Source organism: Cryptotermes secundus, unplaced genomic scaffold, assembly GCF_002891405.2.
Source record: "Cryptotermes secundus unplaced genomic scaffold, Csec_1.0 scaffold632, whole genome shotgun sequence".
Classification (NCBI taxonomy): Eukaryota; Metazoa; Arthropoda; class Insecta; order Blattodea; family Kalotermitidae; genus Cryptotermes; species Cryptotermes secundus.
In genome coordinates, this window is record NW_019738356.1 from 1343952 (window position 1) to 1349724 (window position 5773).

The window sequence follows — 5773 nt, forward strand, 5'->3', positions numbered from 1 at the left end:
GGCGCAATATTTCAGCAGAAAAGCGATCCTACGTGTCTGTCTCTTGGCTTCACTCTTCGACCCTGAGTATAAAGGCGATGTTCCTCCGAAACGTCGATCGAATTTCACCGGACTACACGGCGTTATATCCCAGGACTCTTCATATTCGCCGATGTGAGAACTTCACTTCCAAACGTTTCGGTAGCGTTCGTACGTTTCTCCTACAAGACGGCAAGAAAATATACTTCGAAACAGAAAACTACTGGAACAGTTCCCTTACCAACTTGAAGATTGCGGTTAAACTGATTGCCTCGGAACTGCGACTTCAGATGATTGTCGTTATACGCGCTTCAGTTACCCGCGTTTCTATTTTAGTTCTAGGAAAAACATCTAGCCTTACCCGTGGCTGCGGTAGAAGGTCCTGCGCATGCCCAGTGACTTGCGCGCGCAGTTTCCCGACATTCCCCACCATTTTGTCTCGACCATGCCGTTTCCTATATCTCCCAAAGTTAGTATTCGATCAGGGAGGTTCCTGTTTTACGCGCTTTTATATGCAACCCCCGCGTATAGCAAGCCTCCCACTATTACTTCTTACAGACACCATGTAAACGTCATTCAATAAATAAATACACGAACTGTTATGGTGAAGGAATGTACCAAGGATGTAAGGCGGATCCTTCTTACGTTCATGAGTGACAGCTCTTATTTAGGTCACATGAAGAGGGGGTCAAAGGAGTAATCCGAATTATTCATAAACTGCATGAACACCATCTCGCCAGGGTAACTTAATATGCAGTCAGTTCTCGCTCGCATGAATAGTTACGCTCTTGCAGGAAGCAAGAGAAGCGAGAAATTTTGTAATGAAGTTCGCTCAATCCCATAGGCACAATATTATAATTCGGGGCTATGATCCAGATTACCAAAAGAAACGGAGATAAGCCGCCCCATGGAAAAAATATACATAACCAATGCTACAGCCTGAAATGAAACATAAAAGAAGTTGTCCCTGTGCTTAACTAATTAAGCACTACGCCATAAAGGCGTGTAGGGGAGTGGATCTATAAATCCACATTTTCTTGACCTCGGCACTAGTTGGAGGAGAGTGGAAAGCTTAACGCTCCGGCCGCTTTACTCCCGGGGAAAGAGCCTCCGGTACCTATTGGACAGGAAGCTGGATGGGCCTCTGAAAAGTTCTGGACACGAAGAAAATTCTTGACCCTACATGGACTCGAACTCCGACCCCTCTCTATCTTCCAGCCCGTAACCACTCCCTATGAAGACTGCGATAGCCTGGCTCCGAAATGATATATATAAAACATATCACATTACGCTACAAGCTTCCTAGAAGGTTCTTTTGGTAGTCCTACCAGCCACGATCATCACGATATAGGCTACAAAAATTGTCAAAAAACATCAAAATCGTATTCAAGACGCTGAGCGTATGTAGAACTGACTGCGCAACGTTCCGTGGGTTTGTTTCCCGTTCGCACGTATTCGTTTTTGTTCGGAAGGGCTCACGGTTAAACGAGTTCGCATTCAGATAATAAGAAAAGCCGACAGTATTCATTATTTTAGGTCGTTAAGAACGAATTTTCGTAATGCGCATCGTCATAAAGCGATGTACTGGGACGAAAATGTATGACAACATGAAGAGTCTCACTGAAGCATCCTACATATGCAACAGGAACTGTATCTAGCTATATGAAGCATCAAATTAAATAACTGCAGAGAAAACTGTGTTAATGGACATGAGTAACCCCAACATGGCGATAAATCTGCTTGAACTCGGGGTAATGTGTAAACACTTATTTAAAGCTAAATGGACTTCATTACAATGCACACTAAAAAAATTAGAACGACTCGTTAATAAGCATATTACGGCCAAATTTAGACGAGCCAATCACAATTAAGAGTGACACATGCAAGCAGGAATACGAACCCAGGTTTTCATGGCCAGGATGATGCCTCATACACATTTTACAAGGCTTAGGAACTGGAATGTACCGCCGTGCAGTCCGGTACATACCATTTTTCGGAGGAAATGGATACCTCTGTTTTCTGCATACAATTTGTGAGAGGTGTCAAGAAGAAAATGAAACAGCCACACATATCCTGTGCGAATGTGAGGCCTTAGCTTATTTAAGATTGCGTCACTTGGGTCAATATTTTATGGAACCAAGTGACTATTTCGACGCCGCCACGTACAAAATCCTGCGCTTCATTCGAAGTGCAGGATTGTTGAGGGGATAATCACAAGCGGAGGCACAACAGATCACCGCAGGTCGCGGTGCAAGGGCCGAGAAGGCCCACCCCTTATACATTCATTCATTCTGCATACAATTCCGTATTCTACCGTGATGATGGAGGCAGCACATTTCTGAGAAAGGCTCATACATATCTAGCGCATTACAAAGCGCAATATCGGAGCAAACAGCAACTTACACTAACACAACGCGACTACCCAACCTGCCAATAAAGAAACCAACCGCTGTAACTGTACTGTTTTAACGAATATTAACATATATATTGGAAGGCACACGGTACTGTAGTTGGTTGAGGCACTATGCTACAATCCGGAAGGTTGCGGGTTCGATTCCTGATGAGGTAATTATATTTTTCACTTGACGTAATCCTTCCAGGCGCAGTATGGCCGTGGGGTCGACTCAGCCTCTAATATAAATGAGTACCACGAATCTTCGTGGGGGTAAAGGGCGGCCAGCGTGTAAGGCTCACAACCTTACCGCCATCTGTGAGCGGACTGTCTAGAGAAGATGTGGGAGCCTCGACGTCTCACAACCCTATGGGCCTCCACGGCCTGTTACAGCGATAGCTTTACCTTCTTTTACCTTAACTATTTCTACTGACGAACTAAAAGTTACCCGAAGAGTATTTATTACTTTCTTGACAGTGATGACTTGTCCGGCAAACAGTTCACCGACGTTTCAGAGTAATTATTTGACTCCATCTTCAGGGTCGTGAACTAGCTATGCAAGCAGCAAGCGAAGTGCGTCCGATATGAAAATCTTGGTTACACAGAGACCTAAGTAAAAAGCGCAATATTTGTCCGTTGCTTGTGTAGCACATGTCAGAGCCTGAAGATGGAGGCAGCACGTTCACCCGAAATGTCGGCTAACTTTCACCGCAATACATGGCGCCATATCCAAGAAGACAAGTAGAATGGTACTCTGATAGAGGTAAACTTGTCCGTTTGCTAATTAATTATGCATCAGGCCAGCTTCACGCTCCAGCCACTTTACTCAAGGGGATAGCGCTTCCGGTACCCACTTAATGGAAGTCTGGGTAAGCCCCAGAGCCGGTCGGGAGATTGTGTAGAAGAGGAAAATCCTTTTGACAGCCCTCTTCATCGTCACCGCTGTCTCAACTTCAACATAAAGTTCTTCCATCTACGAATCTACTCTTTCAGGCTAACGGGCGCTAATGAAAAGTGAATACTTACCGCCGCGAACTCCGCCTTAAGCAAGCATCGCTTCTTCAAGTCGTTTGCAACTGAAACATATGACAAAAGAAAAAGTTGTCATATTTCGTCTCATGAATCAATACACTTAAAGGATATTCTACGGTCATACAAACACACAATCTATCCTCCACCGTACTTGACACCCAGGCACAACACAACGGCGCACGGGTCTACGTACGAGTTATTTCTCTTTCGTGGTTCACTGTACGAAACTGTCAGGGCCTAAACTATAAGTAAGTGGTGAACAATGAATCAGAATGGATATAAAAGGAAGCGGTAGTCGTTTAATCATTTAGCTAGGCCAGCATTTAGGCCGCTCCATAGCTCAAGCGGTTAGTCGCTGGCTTCCAATTGCGGCGGCCCGGGTTCGATCCCGGGTCTGGTCAAGTGGGATTTGTGGAGGACAAATTGGCGCTGGGGTAGGTTTTCTCCGAGTACTTCGGTTTCCCCTGCCAATCTTCATTCCACCAATTGGCCCACAATCACCCTCACCTATCATCTGGGGCTGGTACAGTAGGCCAGAAGTGGCCGCAGTACAAGGGACTTAGTCCCGCCCCACTAGCAAAAAAATAATAGGCCAGCGTGTGCCCGAAGATACTGGGGAAAACTATGAAAAACCTGAGCCAGTACAGCCGCCGTCCTGGCAGCGATCCCAACGGAACATATCCCGAATACTAGGTCCAGAACTGTGCCACTTATTGCTAAGCCAACAGAAGAGGGCCAGTCGGTAAATAGTGTACGTCACAAATGGAAACAGAAGAGCTGTGTCATTACATAGCCGCTTAGTCCAGCTTGGTAACAGTCTGGGCAGCCAATGTTGGACATTTTGTCTGAGAACAGCAAAAAAGACTACCCACAGTCAGTTACAGTTAAACATTTGTGCAAGGAGTCTGTTGCTTCGTAAACAAATTTCATAAATTGTTTTTTTACAAAAGAAATATATGTACAAACAAATATACTCATAGAGTTAAGAGCTGTGTTTCAAAATCGCGAGGTGACAGAAAAGAATGTGCTACAGAGGGTCGTACGGGCATTGTCTAGGCCTTTTTTGTAGACATGATTTTAACTAAACAAAAAAGTAAAGGTAACAGACACGCATGCGCATCTTCAGAGTTTGCTTTCAGTAGTCAAAATGGCGACCGTGTTTGAAGATTGTACTACCGAAGAACAACGTTCTGTTTTCTGTGGGAAAAGGGACTCAATGCAAAGAATATTCGTAAAGAAATGTTTATATCCATTTGTGAGCCATCTATCTGCTTAAGTTGGCACTAACTTCGCTGACAAGCGGCAGTCGCTCGGTCGGTATAGTTCGCTTGCGGACTACAAGCCACGGAATTTNCTATGCTGCGGTTCTCAAGGCGCTGGCAAAGCGTTGGGACAATTGTATGGATGCTGGTGGAGGATATGTTGAGAAACAGGTTCGAATCATATGTTTTACATTTTATATCCATTTGTGAGCTATCTATCTGCTTAAGTTGGCACTAACTTCGCTGACAAGCGGCAGTCGCTCGGTCGGTATAGTTCGCTTGCGGACTACAAGCCACGGAATTTTTATAGTAGTAAAAGGCGAAAAAAAAATTCATTCGAACTTTTACGGTATAACTATAGTGTAATCATGAAATTCCTGGCAACGCTAGTTCAGACATCTGCCACGAATTGGGTTATCTACGGGACACTGTTAACACCAGTATGGGTTTGGGCCATGCCACGAACACATACACCATTCGTAACCTCGGCACTAGTTGATGGTGAGTCGTCAGCTTCACGTCCCCGCGATTTTACCCCTGGGGAAACCACCATCACCCATTCGACAGGAGGCTTGGGTGGGCCCCAAAGCAGGTCTGGACGCTGTAAGAAAAATTTCTTACCACTCCCGGGAATCGAACCTAGGCGCTCCAGCCCGGAGCCCGTTACTATACCGACTAAGTTATCCCGGTTCCTTGGCAGATATGTGCCCCGAAACAATTTTTCGGGATAACGAGACAAAGCACTCATGAGCGGGACAATTCCGAAAGGAAGTCGAGGGTTACTCCAGGGTACCAAAATTTCATTTTCTACAAACTTACATCGGGGGAAAAAAATACAGGAGGGATAGAATCAAGTGCTTTCGACTTTTGCTGTCAATCTTACTCTTCTGTCCCTCTCGGGCAAGAAACAAACTATGGCAGACTCCGAAAACAAAAAATTCTGCTCGTCGTTAGGAGAGAACTGTGGAAATATCTCCCATGTCGAGGGTCTTTTGCATGACCCTTGACTAAACAGTTACCAAGTTCATATGGTGCAAAAGCACCACTAGAGGTCGCTTCATAAGTGATT

General features: G+C 45.1%; 1 protein-coding gene across 2 annotated transcripts in view; it reads right to left on the reverse strand.

Moving 5' to 3' along the window:
• Positions 1-5773, reverse strand: part of LOC111870860 (brain tumor protein) — a 340351-nt gene that overhangs the window by 168670 nt on the left and 165908 nt on the right. For both annotated transcript variants that reach the window (XM_033754020.1, XM_023863452.2), the window contains exon 2: positions 3437-3486. The gene's annotated coding sequence lies outside the window, so the exon portion shown is untranslated. The remainder of the gene's footprint in view (positions 1-3436; positions 3487-5773) is intronic.